The 18342-nt window shown below is 45.7% G+C and overlaps 1 pseudogene; it reads left to right on the top strand.

Moving 5' to 3' along the window:
* LOC110489399 (TBC1 domain family member 20-like) overlaps positions 1-17436 on the top strand; it is a 32169-nt pseudogene extending 14733 nt beyond the window's left edge.
* Positions 17437-18342: the final 906 nt, after the last annotated feature.

The following is an 18342-nucleotide window of genomic DNA, read 5'->3' as shown; positions in this document are numbered from 1 at the left end:
TAACCCTTTCAGTCTGCGCTCTGCCAAAACCCTGTACCGTTACTCACCGAACTAAAACCCTATACCGTTACTCACCGGGCCTAAACCCTGTACAATTACTCACCGAACTAAAACCCTATACCGTTACTCACCAGGCTAAAACCCTATATCGTTACTCACCGGGCCTAAACCCTGTACAATTACTCACCGGGCTAAAACCCTATATTGTTACTCACCAGGCCTAAACCCTGTACAATTACTTACCAGGCCTAAACCCTGTACAATTACTCACCGGGCTAAAATCCTATATCGTTACTCACCAGACCTAAACCCTGTACAATTACTCACCAGGCCTAAACCCTGTACAATTACTCACCGGGCTAAAACCCTGTACAATTACTCACCAGACCTAAACCCTGTACAATTACTCACCAGACCTAAACCCTGTACAATTACTCACCAGGCCTAAACCCTGTACAATTACTCACCAGACCTAAACCCTGTACAATTACTCACCGCACATCTCCTGGAACAGAAAGTAGTCTGGGGTATGAGTCTGCTGAGGTAGATGGTAGATTTACATTTTAGTCATTTAGCAGACGCTCTTATCCAGAGTGACTTACAATTAGTGCACTCATCTTAAGATAGTTAGTTCAGACAACCAGTACTTATCAGCAAAGTCAGTGCTAGTAGGAAAAGTGCATTTAAAAAATATATATAATTGGTATGTTGGTCTACTATTTATGTCGATTTGAAACATCTTAACTAAGGATGTTGAGGTAGATTTTAAACATCTATCTGTAATATTAAAGCTGATCTACCCCCTAAAACATTTTTAGGGCTACATCAGCTTTAATATTGCAGATAGAGTGTACCTTCCATCAATATTAATTGACTGCATCACTTCCAATCTCCAATATATATTTTTTGCAAATATATACAGTACCAGTCAAAATATTGGACATACCTACTTATTCCAGGGTTTTTCTTTATTTAGACTATTTTCTACATTGTAGAATAATAGTGAAGATATCAAAACTATGAATTAACACATGGAATCATGTAGTAACCATAAACATGTTAAACAAATTCAAATATATTTGAGATTTTTCAAAGTAGCCACCCTTTGCCTCGATGACTGCTTTGCACACTCATGGCATTCTCTCAACCAGCTTCATCAGGTAGTCAATTGGAATGCATTTCAGTTAACAGGTGTGCCTTGTTAAAAGTTAATTTTAGAATTTCTTTCCTTCTTAATGTGTTTGAGCCAATCAGTTGTATTGTGACAAGTTAGGGGTGGTATACAGAAGATAGCCCTATTTGGTAAAATACCAAGTCCCTATTATGGCAAGAACAGCTCAAATAAGCAAAGAGAAACAACAGTCCATTACTTTAAGACATAAAGTTCAGTCAATCCGGAAGATTTCTTGCAGTGCAGTGCAGTGCAGTCACAAAAACTATCAAGCACTATGATGAAACTGGCTCTCATGAGGACTGCCACAGGAAAGGAAGACCCAGCTTCACAGAGTTCAAGTAACAGACACATCTCAAAATCAACTGTTCAGAGGAGACTGCGTGAATCACGCCTTCATAGTCAAAACCGTTACTAAAGGACATAAGAAGAGACTTGCTTGGGCCAATAAACACAAGCAATGGACATTAGACCGGTGGAAATCTGTTCTTTGGTCTGATGAGTCCAAATTTGAGATTTTTGGTTCCAACCGCCTTGTTTTTGTGAGACACAGAGTAGGTGAACAGATTATCTCTGCAAGTGTTGTTTCCACCGTGAAGCATGGAGGAAGTATGATGGTGTGGGGGTGCTTTGCTGGTGTCCCTGTCTGTGATTTATTTAAAATTCAAAAGGCACACTTAACCAGCTTGGCTACCACAGCATTCTGCAGCGATATGCCATCCCATCTTGGTTTGCGCTTATTGGGACTATCATTTTGTTTTTCAACAGGACAATGACCCAACACACCTCCAGACTGTGTAAGGGCTATTTGACCAAGAAGGAGAGGGATGTAGTGCTGCGTCAGATGACCTGGCCTCCACAATCACCCAACCTCAACCCAATTGAGATGGTTTGGGATGAGTTGGACCGCGGAACAAAGGAAAAGCAGCCAACAAGTGCTTAGCATATGTGGGAACTTCTTCAAGACGGTTGAAAAAGCAGTTGAAGCTGGTTGAGAGAATGCCAAGAGTGTTTAAAGCTGTGATCAATTCAAAGGGTGGCTTACTTTGAAGAATCTCAAGTATATTTTGATTTGTTTAACACTTTTTTTGGTTAATACATAATTCCATATGTGTTATTTCATAGTTTTGATGGCTTCACTATTATTCTACAATGTAGAAAATAGTAAATATAAAGAAAAACCCTTGATTGAGTCGGTGTGTTCAAACTTTTGACTGGTACTGTACATGCATGCATACAGTTGAAGTCGGAAGTTTACACACACTTAGGTTGGAGTCATCAACCACTCCACAAATGTCTTGCTAACAAACTATAGTTTTGGCAAGTCGGTTAGGACATCTAATTTGTGCATGACACAAGTCATTTTTCCAACAATTGTTTAAGGCTTCCCGAAACGTTTCACCCAAGTTAAACAATTTAAAGGCAACACTGCCAAATACTAATTGAGTGTATGTAAACTTCTGACCCACTGGGAATGTGCTGAAAGAAATAAAAGCTTAAATAAATAATTCTCTCTACTATTATTCTGACATTTCGAAAATAAAGTGGTGATCCTAACTGACTGGATTTTTTACTGGGATTAAATGTCAGAAATTGTGAAAAACTGAGCATACATGTTTTTGGCTAAGGTGTATCTAAACTTCTGTACATACATGCATACATGCATACATGCATACACACACACACACACACACACACACACACACACACACACACACACACACACACACACACACACACACACACACAGTTGAGGTTGGAAGTTTACATACACGCAGGTAGGAGTCATTAAAACTAGTTTTTCAACCACTCCACACATTTCTTGTTAGCAAACTATAGTTTTGGCAAGTAGGATATTATTTCACTTATAACTCACTGTATCATATTTCCAGTGGGTCAGAAGTTTACATACACTAAGTTGACTGTGCCTTGAAACAGCTTGGAAAATTTCAGAAATTGATGTGATGGCTTTAGAAGCTTCTGATAGGCTAATTGACATAATTTGAGTCAATTGGAGGTGTACCTGTGGATGTACAGTGGGGCAAAAAAGTATTTAGTCAATGATCCCAAACACACCGCCCGGGCAACGAAGGAGTGGCTTCGTAAGAAGCATTTCAAAGTCCTGGAGTGGCCTAGCCAGTCTCCAGATCTCAACCCCATAGAAAATCTGAGGAGGGAGTTGAAAGTCCGTGTTGCCTAGCAACAGCCCCAAAACATCACTGCTCTAGAGGAGATCTGCATGGAAGACTTACAGAAAACGTTTGACCCCTGTCATTGCCAACAAAGGGTATATAACAAAGTATTGAGATAAACTTTTTAAACTTTGAGATAAACTTATTATTCCCAACTTTCAGCTCCATTCAACCCCTCCCATCTATCTCTTAACACCATCCATATTGGATATTTATTTGCTATATATTTTTCAACTGTGCTGTGATGTTTCACAAAAGTTCTGAACCTTTCTATTTTCATAATTTCTTCAGATTGTATATCATTCTTGCTAAAAGTATTATTAGATTATTGATCAATTGACTATGACGTTTCAGATTATCCAGCAGTGCTATTTGCAGAGATCCAGGTAAATGCTCCAGGTAAATGTTGCAATTCTTCAGCGGTGAGTGGGTCAGGGTCTCCCTGTATAATTTACCATACCCTTTACCTTGGGGGGGGGGGGGGGGGGTGGTGTTGTGACTACTGTTGCCAGGAGGACTTGTGAGCTAAAGAATAGTGGCTGCTATCTGCTATTACATCAGAACATGAGGAGATGTGGACGAGATGTGGACCATGCCAGTCACATAATTCAGGAGGAGAAGATATTACATGGTAGAGGATGATGGCCTGAAACAGGGAATGTGAGGAGAGATAGTCCTCTCTGTAGTATTAGCAGTAGATCCAACTTTGTTCAGACAGAGCAGAGGTAGAGGACTCTTGTGGTCCTTTGGGATTTGTTTTTCCACATGTCCAGCAGGTGGGGCTGTTGAGCAGCAAGTCCCCCAGCCCACACAACAGAGCGGCTCCCAATTCTGCTGGAGCTGATCCTCTTCCTCCTTAGTGTATATTGTGATGTGGCTGACGTTCAGTCCTGCCTGTCTACATCTCAGCCCTTTGTATGTAAACGGTATCTGTCAGTCTACGAGATCTGCTAGGCTCACCTTTATGATGCTATCAACACCAGTGGGAGGTTATGAATACCTTTCCCACAAGAGCAATGTTGTTCTCCCTCTATTCATGTCTCCCTCCTGAGCAGAACTGCCATGTAAATCGGACAGAAATCTGGTTCATTTTAGATCTTACAGCATTTCTGATTCTCTCGCTGTCCTGTCAGAAAAGGTTGTCTAGAGAGATGGGGTGGTTACTACGGTGGCTCTGGGTTTGGGGTGTCTTCTCCTCTTTTTAACGTCACATCACAGTAAGAGAGATTTTTTTTTTAAATGGAGGCCCCTTGTGCTATCTAATAAATAAGCCTCATCCCTAGGTAATTATGGGCTGTTTGATTTTGCATGCTGATAACCCCCCTCTCCATCCCCCCGCTTTTAAGCATCTGTGGCCCCCGAGGAAAGATGGGGTGGGGCTCCGTGTCACGTGGTACATACCCTACTGTATTGTTCTCAAGACAGAGATGAGATGAGCTGCCCTCACTGCACTCCAACCCCTGGCTTCTGGCTCTATTTGTCTCCCTGACCTTAGACTGGGCTGCAATGGGGAAAATGGAGCAGTGTAGTGGTTTCCCTCAAGAGGCAGGGGGATGGAGGTGAGGGTGACCCCCAAATGTTCTTCACAAAGGATGCACCCCCCCACGTACTGTAGGCTCTTTTCTCCCAATCTGCTCATAGTTGCAGGCCTATGTGCTTTGGAGGAGATTTAAAATACATGTCAGATCTTTTACAGGTTTTCTTTTTAATATCAGATTATTTTCAGGCCTTTTCAGTGATTTTCTTAGGATTAAGAAACATTGTGATATATCAACATCAAATCAAATCAACAGAGTGAAACCCTCTAAAAACAGAATATACTACTTCCTTACTGCAGAAGCCGCCACCTGTAACCCAACCAGTGCATCAGCTCCTCCAGCAGCGGTTGGTTGGCTGGTTGGGGGGCCTACTGGGTTTGGTGTGTGAGGTGGCTGGCCCAGCAGGACTGTGTTGTAGCCGGCTGGGCCGCCACTGAGGCTGAGGTGGGGGACTGTGATATCACCTCAGGCACATCTTTGAGCTCTGAGCCAGGCGGTGGGGGGTTGGAGGGGGTTGGAGTGGGGGCCGGCTCGGTGGCGGTTTCTGCGCAGCGACAGCGAGCATGCTGGGAGGCACAGAGGCATTGGAAACGGATTAGCCAGTTAGACCTTGTGCACAATCACCTCTGAAAGTGCTCCCTCAGACGAGAAATGAACAAATGCCTCTGCGCTCATTTTTCTTCCTCTCTCATATTCAGTCTAAAAACAGGAGCTTCATACACAAAGGCAACGTATGATGGTGAACAAGTCAGTGTGTAAACCTCTTGAAGGTTTACTTTTTCTCATCCATGTTTACCTCTCTGACTGATCAACATGCCCCCTTTCAAGCGACTCAGAGTCAAAAACCGAACTAATCCATGGTACTCTCCTGTACTCAGACCTCTTGATAAGAAATCAAGCCTGGGCCAAGACAAACTGTCTCATTAGCTGATTGGCAGCTATTTAGGCAATTGAGAAATTGGTTCATTGCCTCGGTTAACCTTTCTAGGGCAGGCATTCCTGCTAGCGGAACCCCTCAACAACATTCCGCTGAAAAGGCAGCACACAACATTTTTTTTTTAAATATGTAACTTTCACACATTAACAAGTCTAATACAGCAAATGAAAGAAAACATCTTGTTAATCTACCCATCGTGTCCGATTTCAAAAATGCTTTAAGGCGAAAGCACAACATATGATTATGTTAGGTCATAGCCAAGTAAAAAAAACACAGCCATTTTTCCAGCCAAAGATAGGAGTCACAAAAAGCAGAAATATAGATAAAATGAATCACTAACCTTTGATGATCTTCATCAGATGACACTCATAGGACATCATGTTACAAAATACATGTATGTTTTGTTCAATAATGTGCATATTTCTATAAAAAAATCGCAGTTTACATTGGTGCGTTACGTGCAGTAATGTTTAGATTCCAAAACACCCGGTGATTTTGCACCGGTATTTCATCCGGTGAAATACTCATAATAAACATTGATAAAAGATACAAATGTTATTCACATAATTAAAGATGGACTTCTCCTTAATGCAACCGCTGTGTCAGATTTCATAATAACTTTATGGAATAAGCATAATCTGAGAACGGTGTTCAGAGCCCAATCCAGCCAAAGAAATATCTGCCATGTTGGAGTCAACAGAAGTTAGAAATAACACTATAAATATTCACTTACCTTTGATGATCTTCATCAGAAGGCACTCCCAGGAATCCCAGTTCAACAATAAATGACTGATTTGTTCCATAAAGTTCCATAATGTCCATCATTATGTCCAAATAGCCACTTGTTGTTAGCGTGTTCAGCCCAGTAATCCATCTTCATGAGGCGCGAGCACTTCGTCCAGACAAGAACTCGAAAAGTTCCGTTACAGGTCGTAGAAACAAGTCAAACGATGTATGGAATCAATCTTTAGGATGTTTTTAAATAAATCATCAATAAGGTTCCAACCGGAGAATTCCTATGTCTGAAGAAAAGCACTGGAACGAGAGCTAACTCTGTCGGGAGCGCGCGTCACGAGCCTGAGACACTCTGCCAGACCACTGATTCATTCAGCTCCCATTCCCCCCTCCTTTATAGCAGAAGCCTGAAACAAGTTTCTAAAGATGGTTGACATCTAGTGGAAGCCGTAGGAAGTGCAACTTGACTCCACAGACACTGTGTATTCGGTAGGCCAAGCTTTGAAATTAAAATTCCTCAAACATACAAGTATTTTACACCATTTTAAAGATATGTTGTTAATCCCACCTCAGTGTTCGATTTCAAAAAGGCTTTACGACGAAAGCACACCATCTGATTATGTTAGGTCAGTACCTAGTCACAGAAAAACACAGCCATTTTTCCAGCCAAAGAGAGGAGTCACAAAAAGCAGAAATATAGATCAAATTAATCACTAACCTTTGATGATGTCACGTTCTGACCTTTATTTCCTTTGTTTTGTATTTATTTAGTATGGTCAGGGCGTGAGTTGGGTGGGCAGTCTATGTTTGTTTTTCTATGTTTTGGGGTATTTCTATGTTTCGGCCTAGGATGGTTCTCAATCAGAGGCAGGTGTCATTAGTTGTCTCTGATTGAGAATCATACTTAGGTAGCCTGGGTTTCACTGTGTGTTTGTGGGTGATTGTTCCTGTCTCTGTGTTTGCACCAGATAGGACTGTTTAGGTTTTCACTTTTCTTGTTTTGGTTAGTCTGTTCATGTCTTTATTAAAAACATGAATAACCACCACGCCGCATTTTGGTCCGCCTCTCCTTCACCACAGAAAAACCCTTACAGATGATCTACATCAGATGACACTCATAGGACTTCATGTTACACAATTCATGAATGTTTTGTTCGATAAAGTTCATATTTATATCCAAAAATCTCAGTTTACATTGGCCCATTGCGTGCAGTAATGTTTTGCTTCCAAAACATCCGGTGAATTTGCAGAGAGCCACATCAATTTACAGAAATACTCATAATAAACATTGATAAGAGATACAATTGTTATGCATGGACCTTTAGATAAACTTCTCCTTAATGCAACCGCTGTGTCAGATTTCAAAAAAGCTTTTACCGAAAAAGCACACCATGCTATAATCTGAGTACAGCGCTCAGAGACCAAAACAAGCTATACAGATATCCGCCATGTTGTGGAGTCAACAGAAGTCAGAAAAGGCATTATAAATATTCACTTACCTTTGATGATTTTCATCAGAATGCACTCCCAGGAATCCCAGTCCCACAATAAATGTTTGTTTTGTTTGATAAAGTCCATAATTTATGTCCAAATAGCTCCTTTTTGTTTGCGCATTTAATTCACAAATCCAAATTCCAGACGCGCAGGCCAGACGGAAAAGTCAAAAAATTCCATTACAGTTCGTAGAAACATGTCAAACGATGTAGAGAATCAATCTTTAGGATTTTTTTAACATAAATCATCAATAATATTTCAACTGGAGAATTCCAGTTGCATTTAGAAATGCAATGGAATGCAGCTACCTCTCACGGGAGCACGCGTGATCAGCTCATGGCCTTCTGGCAGACCTCTTACTCAATCAGACCAGTTCATATAAGAAAGTCAGTCAATTAAAGTAAATCAATTAGGACCTAATCTATGGATTTCACATGACTGGGAATACAGGTATGCATCTGTTGGTCAAAGGTACCTTTAAAAAAGTAGGGGCGTGGATCATAAAACCTGTCGGTATCGGGTGTGACCACCGTTTGTCTCATGCAGCGTGACACATCTCCTTCACATAGAGTTGATCAGGCTGTTGATTGTGGAATGTTGTTCCACTCCTTCAATGGCTGTGCGAAGTTGCTGGATATTGGGGGGAACTAGAACATGCTGTTGTGCACGTCAACCCAGAGCATCCCAAACATTCTCAATGGGTGTCATGTCTGGTGAGTATACAGGCCATGGAAGAACTGGGACATTTTCAGCTTGAAGGAATTGTGTACAGATCCTGGTGACATTGGGCCGTGCATTATCATGCTGAAACGGGAGGTGATGAATGGCACGATAATGGGCCTCAGGATCTTGTCTCGGAATCTGTGCATTCAAATTGCCATCAATAAAATGCAATTGTGTTCGTTGTCCGCAGCTTATGCCTGGTCATACCATAACCCCACCGCCACCATTGTGCACTCTGTTCACACCGTTGACATCAGCAAACCGCTCACCCACAGTACGCCATACATGTGGTCTGCGGTTGTGAGTCTGGTTGGATGTACTGCTAAATTCTCTGCACATTTTAGAGTGGCCTTTCGTTGTACCCAGCACAAGGTGCACCTGTGTAATGAGCTTCTTGATATGCCACACCTGTCAGGTGGATGGATTATCTTGGCAAAGGAGAAATGCTCACTAACAGGGATATCTTTCAACACTTCTACATTTTGCGTTTATATTTTTCTTCTGGTCCCTCTTGGTCAGACCTCAATGTTGTTAAATTTCTTTTTTCTCATGTTTTTTGATTTTGTATATTGCATGTGTTGATGTATTTATGCGGGGTTCATCTGTAAAATAGACCTTAGTCTCAGTATGACTTCCCTGTCAAAATAAAAGTTAAAAAATGAAAAAAAAAAAAAAAAGGTTGTGACCTTGTGTGATACGACGCTTGCCGCTGATTGTGTCAATGTGTGTAGGTGTAACATACCTCATCACATTCCCTCCATCACCTCCCCTCTCCGTAGCCCATATCCTTCCACTGATGCTGCAGTCATCCCTCTGTCCGTATCCTTCCACCCTGCGCTGAAGTCATTCCTCTCCAGGAGTAAATGACATTGCTGACAAGGGGCCTTGAGTGACAGCTGGATACAAATGTCTGCCTGGAGGGCAGTGTAGCGACACAAGCTCTCTGGCTAGTTGCTGCTTCCTTCTTATTGTAGGAAGTGCTGAGTCAGTCAGTGAGTCAGGGTTGGCCTTGGTTGATCTCACAACAGGTGACGTTGGGTAGAAAGAGTTGGTGACACCCAGGACAGGTTCATATTCATTAGTGCACACACAACGTTTTGCCACAGAAAAGGAAAATTAGCATTTCTTATTAGACACTCCAGGTAGAATCCTCCCTGTTTCAGTCCGTTTTCTTCCATTTGGTGCCTAATGAAGACAACCCAGGAGAGCTAGGCTGAATGAGCGGTGGCTGTGGGGCCCTTGTATACGAGACATGACATTAACTCCATACAGGAAGGTGATGTCTGCGTTGGTTTGACTTTGACCCAGTATCTAGTAACAGGTGACCTCGTCTCTCTCCTCTTGCCCAGTAGTAGGGCGATGCATGACATGAAATGCAAGTGAAAGTGTGATGACGAGTGACTAACTGATACAGTGTATTTTAGATCTAGCTGCAGCATATTGACTCTGAGTTGTGGTGTGTCTCTAATGTAAGAGAGGGAGAGAGCGAGCAGGGGTGTAGTGTTGCGTCACGTTGCACGGCTGAGAGAGCAGCTCCTGGTGGTGACATGACAAACAAGCCGGGTCGGTGATGATGACTCAACCACACTGAACATCCTCTGCTTCTTCTGGGTCACGAGGATAGCTGCATGCTGAATCACCCGTCTGACCGCTGTTGTGTCCTTACTTTACTTCGGACAAGAGAATAGGGTGCCATTTGGGACACATCCATGGTGTACTAATGACTACACAGCTACTGTGGAACAGAACCACTGACTACAGTACAGGTTAGGCCAAGGTCACATACGGTGAATGACCAGCAGGCAGGCATGGGATGGAAGGGTCACAATGCTCATAGATTTTTTTAAATTTGTTTTTAAATCCCTGTAATGACCATATATTTAATTCAAAGGTAAGACGCCAGCAGAGCCACCTGTACCTCGCAAAACATTTCTCAAATTCTCTCAAGGTTTAGAATGAGCTTTGATCATGGTCATAATCTCACTATCCTGTCAGCTGTATTCAAAGACTGAGTGTCACTGTCATTGACGAGGTCCTAGACCCTTTCAACAGGAGGAGAAACGAGAGGAGAGGACAGGCTAAGCCAGCCACCTACTATACTGTACTATCACTGTCACATGGAGGCTGTGTTCCAAATCACACCCTATTCCCTATTTATTGCACCAATTGTTATTTTTTTGTGATCAACATTTACAATTTTTTTCACATTATACAATACACATAACTGTCATGCGTAGATGTAATAGGTGGCAGGGAAGTCAGGCGCAGGAGAGTCAAATGGAGTGTAAAATGGAGTCTTTTAATAAAGTCCACGGAGTATGCTCCATAACACTAAATGTACATAAACATGGGTACAAGGACCCGACGCACACCTATACAACAATCACACTACACTGACAATAAAACAATCTCTGACAAAGACATGAGGGGAAACAGAGGGTTAAATACACAACAGGTAATGAATGGGATTGAAAACAGGTGTATGGGAAGACAAGACAAAACCAATAGAAAATGAAAAAAGGATCAATGATGGCTAGAAGACCGGTGACGTCGAACGCCGAGCACCGCCCGAACAAGGAGAGGCAACGACTTCGGCAGCAGTCGTGACAGTACCCCCCCCCTGACGCGCGGCTCCAGCTGCGCGTCGACACCGGCCTCGGGGACGACCCGGAAGGCGAGGTGCAGGGCGATCCGGATGGAGACGGTGGAATTCTGATAACATGGAAGGATCTAACACGTCCTCCACCGGAACCCAGCATCTCTCCTCCGGCCCGTACCCCTCCCAGTCCACGAGGTACTGAAGGCCCCTCGCCCGACGTCTCGAATCCAAAATGGATCGAACAGAGTACGCCGGAACCCCCTCGATGTCTAGAGGAGGCGGAGGAACATTACGCACTTCAGCCTCCTGGAGCGGGCCAGCCACCATCGGCCTGAGGAGAGACACATGGAACGAGGGGTTAATACGGTAATGAGTGGGTAGTTGTAACCTATAACATACCTCGTTCACTCTCCTCAGGACTTTAAACGGCCCCACAAACCGCGGACCCAGCTTCCGGCAGAGAAGGCGAAGGGGCAGGTTTCGGGTCGAGAGCCAGACCCTGTCCCCTGGTGCGAACACTGGGGCCTCACTGCGGCGACGGTCTGCGCCAATTTTCTGGCGCCTTATGGCACGCTGAAGGTGGACGTGGGCTGCCTCCCAGGTCTCCTCAGCGTGCCGAAACCAATTGTCCACCGCAGGGGCCTCGGTCTGGCTCTGATGCCAAGGAGCCAGAACCGGCTGATACCCTAATACACATTGAAAGGGAGTAAGGTTAGTGGAGGAGTGACGTAGCGAGTTCTGAGCCATCTCTGCCCAGGGCACGAACTTCGCCCACTCCCCCGGCCGATCCTGGCAATAAGACCGCAGAAACCTACCCACATCCTGGTTAACTCTCTCCACCTGCCCATTACTCTCGGGGTGAAAACCTGAGGTAAGACTAACCGAGATCCCCAGACGCTCCATGAACGCCTTCCAGACCCTTGATGTGAACTGGGGACCCCGATCAGACACTATATCCTCAGGCACCCCATAGTGCCGGAAAACGTGTGTAAACAGGGCCTCTGCAGTTTGTAAGGCCGTAGGGAGACCGGGCAAAGGGAGGAGACGACAGGACTTAGAAAACCGATCCACAACGACCAGGATCGTGGTGTAACCCTGTGAAGGTGGAAGATCGGTCAAAAAATCCACCGACAGGTGTGACCACGGCCGTTGAGGAACGGGTAGAGGTTGTAGCTTACCTCTGGGCAGGTGTCTAGGAGCCTTGCACTGGGCGCACACCGAGCAGGAAGAAACATAAATCCTCACGTCCTTAGCTAAAGTGGGCCACCAGTATCTCCCGTCAAGACAGCGCATCGTCCGACCTATCCCAGGATGACCAGAGGAGGGTGACGTGTGAGCCCAATATATCAATCGGTCGCGTACAGCAGACGGAACGTACAGACGACCAGCTGGACACTCAGGGGGAGAAGGCTCTGCACGTGACGCCCGCTCAATGTCCGCGTCCAGCTCCCACACTACTGGCGCCACCAAACACGAAGCTGGGAGTATGGGAGTGGGATCCATGGACCGCTCCTCTGTGTCATACAGCCGAGACAATGCGTCTGCCTTAACGTTCTGGGAGCCTGGTCTGTAAGAAAGAGTAAACACAAAACGAGTGAAAAACATGGCCCACCTTGCCTGGCGAGGATTCAATCTCTTTGCCTGCCGGATATACTCCAGATTGCGGTGGTCAGTCCAGATGAGAAAAGGGTGTTTAGCCCCCTCAAGCCAATGCCTCCACACCTTCAAAGCTTCTACGACAGCTAACAGCTCCCGGTTCCCCACATCATAGTTTCGCTCCGCCGGGCTGAGCTTCTTAGAAAAGAAAGCACAGGGGCGAAGCTTCAGTGGCGTACCCGAACGCTGAGAGAGCACTGCTCCTATCCCAGCTTCGGATGCGTCCACCTCCACTATGAATGGCAAAGAGGGATCCGGATGAGCCAGCACAGGCGCAGAAGTAAACAGAGTCTTCAGGTGCTCAAAAGCCCTGTTCGCCTCAGCCGACCACTGCAAGCGCACCGGGCCCCCCTTTAGCAGTGAGGTAATGGGAGCTGCCACCTGACCAAAACCCCGGATAAACCTCCGGTAGTAATTGGAAAACCCCAAAAAACGCTGCAACTCCTTTACCGTGGTTGGAGTCGGCCAATTACGCACGGCTGTAATGCGGTCGCTCTCCATCTCCACTCCTGAAGTGGAAATCCGATGCCCTAGGAAGGAGATGGATTGTTGGAAAAACAAGCATTTCTCAGCTTTGACATATAGGTCATGCTCCAACAGGCGACCAAGCACCCTGCGCACCAGGGACACATGCTCGGCGCGTGTAGCAGAGTATATCAGAATATCATCGATATACACCACTACACCCTGCCCGTGCAGGTCCCTGAAGATCTCATCTACAAATGATTGGAAAACTGATGGAGCATTCATCAACCCATATGGCATGACCAGGTACTCATAATGACCTGAGGTGGTGCTAAATGCCGTCTTCCACTCATCACCCTTCTTAATACGCACCAGATTGTACGCACTCCTGAGATCCAATTTTGTGAAAAAACGTGCCCCGTGCATTAACTCAATAATCGTATTGATCAGAGGTAGCGGGTAACTATATTTCACTGTGATTTTATTAAGACCTCGATAATCAACGCACGGGCGTAAACCGCCATCCTTTTTTTTCACAAAAAAGAAACTCGAAGAGACGGGTGAAATGGATGGCTGAATGAACCCCTGATGCAGGGATTCAGAGATATATGTCTCCATAGCCTCCGTCTCCGCTTGCGACAGGGGATACACGTGACTCTTGGGATATGCAGCGTCTACCAGGAGATCTATCGCACAATCCCCCAGTCGATGGGGTGGTAATTGAGTCGCCTTCTTTTTACAGAAGGCGAGAGCCAAATCGGCATATTCGGGGGGAATGCGCACGTTGGAGACCTGGTCTGGACTTTCCACCGTAGTAGCACCAACGGAAACCCCTAAACACCTACCTGAGCATTCTCGCGACCACCCTGTGAGAGCCCTCTGTGGCCAAGAAACAGTGGGGTTATGACAAACTAACCAGGGTAGGCCTAGCACCACAGAATACGCAGGAGAATCAATAAGGAAAAGACTAATCTTCTCCTTGTGACCCTCCTGCGTTATCATACACAAAGGTGCGGTTACCTCCCTGATAAACCCTGACCCTAATGGTCGACTATCTAAGGCATGAATAGGGAAAGGCATATCCACAGGAACAATAGGGATCCCTAAACTATGAGCTAGACTTTTATTAATGAAATTTCCAGCCGCACCCGAATCTACTAGCGCCTTATACTGGGAATGCAGTGAAAAGTCAGGAAAAGAGACAGAGACAAACATTAGTGCAGCAGAGGGCTCTGGATGAGAATGGTGCCTACTCACCTGGGGTGACGCCAGAATGCCCTGCCTGCCCTCTCTATTCCCAGAAGAACCAACCCGGCACCGACCAGCAGTGTGCTCTCTGCGACCTTGAATGGTGCTCGAGCGGGAACCCCCTCCGGTCTCCCTGCGCACCATCCCTCCCAATTCCATAGGTTCGGGAGAGAGGGTGCGGGAGGATGGAACAACCAGACCCCGATCTAGACGTCCACGAGTAGCCAGCATGTTGTCCAGCCTGATGGACATGTCCACCAGCTGGTCGAAGGTGAGGGTGGTGTCTCTACAGGCCAGCTCCCGACGGACGTCCTCGCGTAGACTACAACGGTAATGGTCGATCAGGGCCCTGTCGCTCCATCCAGCGCCGGCAGCCAAGGTCCTAAACTCCAAGGCAAAATCCTGTGCACTCCTCGTCTCCTGCCTCAGATGATAGAGAAGCTCACCCGCTGCTTTGCCTTCAGGTGGGTGATCGAATACTATCCGGAATTGGCGGGTGAACTCCTCAAAATGGTCCAGCGCCGCAACCTCCCTACTACACACAGCGCTGGCCCATTCCAGGGCTTTCCCGGTGAGGCATGAGACGAGGGCGTAACTCTTCTCACGGTCAGATGGTACTGGGGAGGCCGTGGCTAGATACAAGTTCAGTTTAAGGAGGAAACCCTGGCAGCCGGCAGTATCTCCGTTGTATCCCGTAGGTAGGGATAAATGGATCCTCGATTCCGGAGAGGAAAAATCGTTCACGGGAGATTCCGGTTGTGGTGGTAGTGGCGCTGGAGAAACTCCCTGTCTCTCCCAGCGATCCATTTTCATGGCAATGTGATCCATGACGGAGCTGATAACGTCAATCTCCCTAGCTTGTTCCTGAACGCGTTCCTCCAGCTCCATGGGCATAGTGTCCTCTCCTGCTGACTTCATATATTTGGTCAGAGATTCTGTCATGCGTAGATGTAATAGGTGGCAGGGAAGTCAGGCGCAGGAGAGTCAAATGGAGTGTAAAATGGAGTCTTTTAATAAAGTCCACGGAGTATGCTCCATAACACTAAATGTACATAAACATGGGTACAAGGACCCGACGCACACCTATACAACAATCACACTACACTGACAATAAAACAATCTCTGACAAAGACATGAGGGGAAACAGAGGGTTAAATACACAACAGGTAATGAATGGGATTGAAAACAGGTGTATGGGAAGACAAGACAAAACCAATAGAAAATGAAAAAAGGATCAATGATGGCTAGAAGACCGGTGACGTCGAACGCCGAGCACCGCCCGAACAAGGAGAGGCAACGACTTCGGCAGCAGTCGTGACAATAACACAGGATCACGTTACAAATATTTACTTAGTGCACTACTTTTGACAAGGTAGCTCTGGTCAAAAGTCGTTCACCTCATAGGGAATAGGGTGCCATTTGGGATGCTGTCGGAGAGAGGAATGAAGGAGGAGTGAGTGATAGAAGTCAGCCACTACTGTATGTACTGTAAACTACAGAAGGAGGTTCATCTGAGGAGCTGGGCCCTCTGGGGTGTTAAGCTGTTTAAAGTGAAAGTTTAAAAGTTAATTGTCTGCCGTTACCTGTCAGCTATTTTCAGCCTGGGCTCATTAGCAGACGATTCTAATGAGAGAGAGAGAGATGGGAGAGAGGGAGAATCAAAAAGTCGAACGAAAGACTTAAAGACATTGAGCCCCTCAGCGCACAAACGCACGCTCGCTCGGAGTACCATTTTCCGAGAGGCGTTTTTCTGTCATTAAACGTCCCGTTTTTCTTTTTACAACGTTCATAATCGGAGAGAAAAGGCATTTGCATTTCGTGTTGCAGCGCAATGTTTACTATTACTTCCAGAGGGACGATAATGAAATGGAAGTGAATATTTTACGTTTTTTAATGATGTTTTTCTCCAAACTGTTGAGGAGAAGAAGATGAAAAAAAATGTGCCTTGTTGCCGTTGTCTTGCCCATAAGCGCTGGCTGTTGCTTCTGGTGTTGTGTTGCTATTGTAATTGAGAAAAATCCGTAGCCAAATTAAAATAGTTTGAGGCCATAGGGCACTGCTCCCTCCTTCCCATATGGAGCCGTTCTTCTTCTTTTGTCACCAGTCTCTCTTCCTTCTGTCTTTCTTATTGACATTATTGACATTTCTTCACTCTGTCGTTTACTATCTTTCACTGCAAGGCCACAAGACCTCCTCCCCCTTTCTCCTTCCACTTTGACAGTGGTAAACAACGGGCAATTTCCTGTAGTAGGACAACTCATATTGTGAAGTGCCGACCCTATTTATTTTTCTACTGTCTGTTTCAGTATTCTTGTGAGCCGTAACCAACTCAGCCGATGAGTAACTGCTAACACCCTATCAGACAAAAACAGTATCTCCTTCTGTCTCTCTCCAGCATCACCATCAACTGTTTCAAGGCCTTCCAGATGACCACTCAGCAGCAGCGGCCCGACTCGGTCCTCCGTCGGCAGCTCCTTTGGGGCCCAGCCCAAGGCCGAGGGGGCCCAGACTCCCAAATGGCCCTGCCCAGGGACACGCAGCCCAACCAAGCTGCCAACCAGCTCATCAAGATGGCCGTGTGGGGCATCTCAGCCACCCTGGGGGCGGCCGTGGACTGGACTGGGCTCCTGACTTCTTTATGCAGCTCTACTGATGGACTTACTTCAGCCCGCTATTAGGTAGCAGGGGGGAGGGAGGGAGACGGGTCTACCTCTGTTAAGGAGCAGGGAGGAGGGAGGGGAGTGAGAGTGGAGGGAGACAAATCTACCTCTGTTAAGGAACAGGGGGAGGGAGATGAAATGGAGGTGGGTGTGGGGAGGGGGGGAGAGGAGAACTCCCACAGTTGAGGAGTAGGAGGATTGAGATGCTAGGGACGTAGGGAGGGAGAGCGGAGGGAGAGCATAGCTAGTGCCAAATAGGTTGAGTTACTCACACATGCAAACCCTCAGCCTGGGGAGGTGGAGCACCCCAGAGGACCTAGTGTGCCAAAATCAGTTCCATGAAAAAGCATTTATTTATTCAGTAGTGTTTTTATTTATGGTTTTACTTGTGCTAATATTGGGTAATGAAAGGTAGTAGATTCATTTTGTAATGATAAGCATTTTTGAGTGCTGGCCTGTGTGCTGTCAGCAAGCATGTCTGGGGAGAAAAACGCACCGGTAGCTAATTCACAGCACCAGGCGCACAAATTCTGAAAAATACCTATCCCCCCATCCTACTTTTTTTCTGCTGAATGCCTTGGGTTGAGAGTGAAGGGAACGGTTCATTAAGGGGTGGAAACACTCACTCAATCAGGTGTTTTTTTATTCAAAGAGGTCGACTATGGAGAGAGAGAGAGAGAGAGAGAGAGAGAGAGAGAGAGAGAGAGAGAGAGAGAGAGAGAAAGAACCCAATTTCTGCTTTAAACTGGCACTTTAAACTAACCGGCTTCCCTTCAGTTGATGTCGATGGAGGATTTATAGAGTACATATAAAATATTCACCTGCACGCTACTAGGAGACAGTCACCTGCTGTGTATTTACATCATTGTGGAAGGAAGGCTGCTGTCCCAAATGGCTCCCTATTCCCTTTTATAGTGCACTATT

Source organism: Oncorhynchus mykiss, chromosome 30 (assembly GCF_057628025.1).
Source record: "Oncorhynchus mykiss isolate SJ-2025 chromosome 30, ASM5762802v1, whole genome shotgun sequence".
Lineage (NCBI taxonomy): Eukaryota > Metazoa > Chordata > Actinopteri > Salmoniformes > Salmonidae > Oncorhynchus > Oncorhynchus mykiss.
Note: the sequence above shows the minus strand (reverse complement) of the source record. Positions and strands in the feature narration are given on the sequence as shown.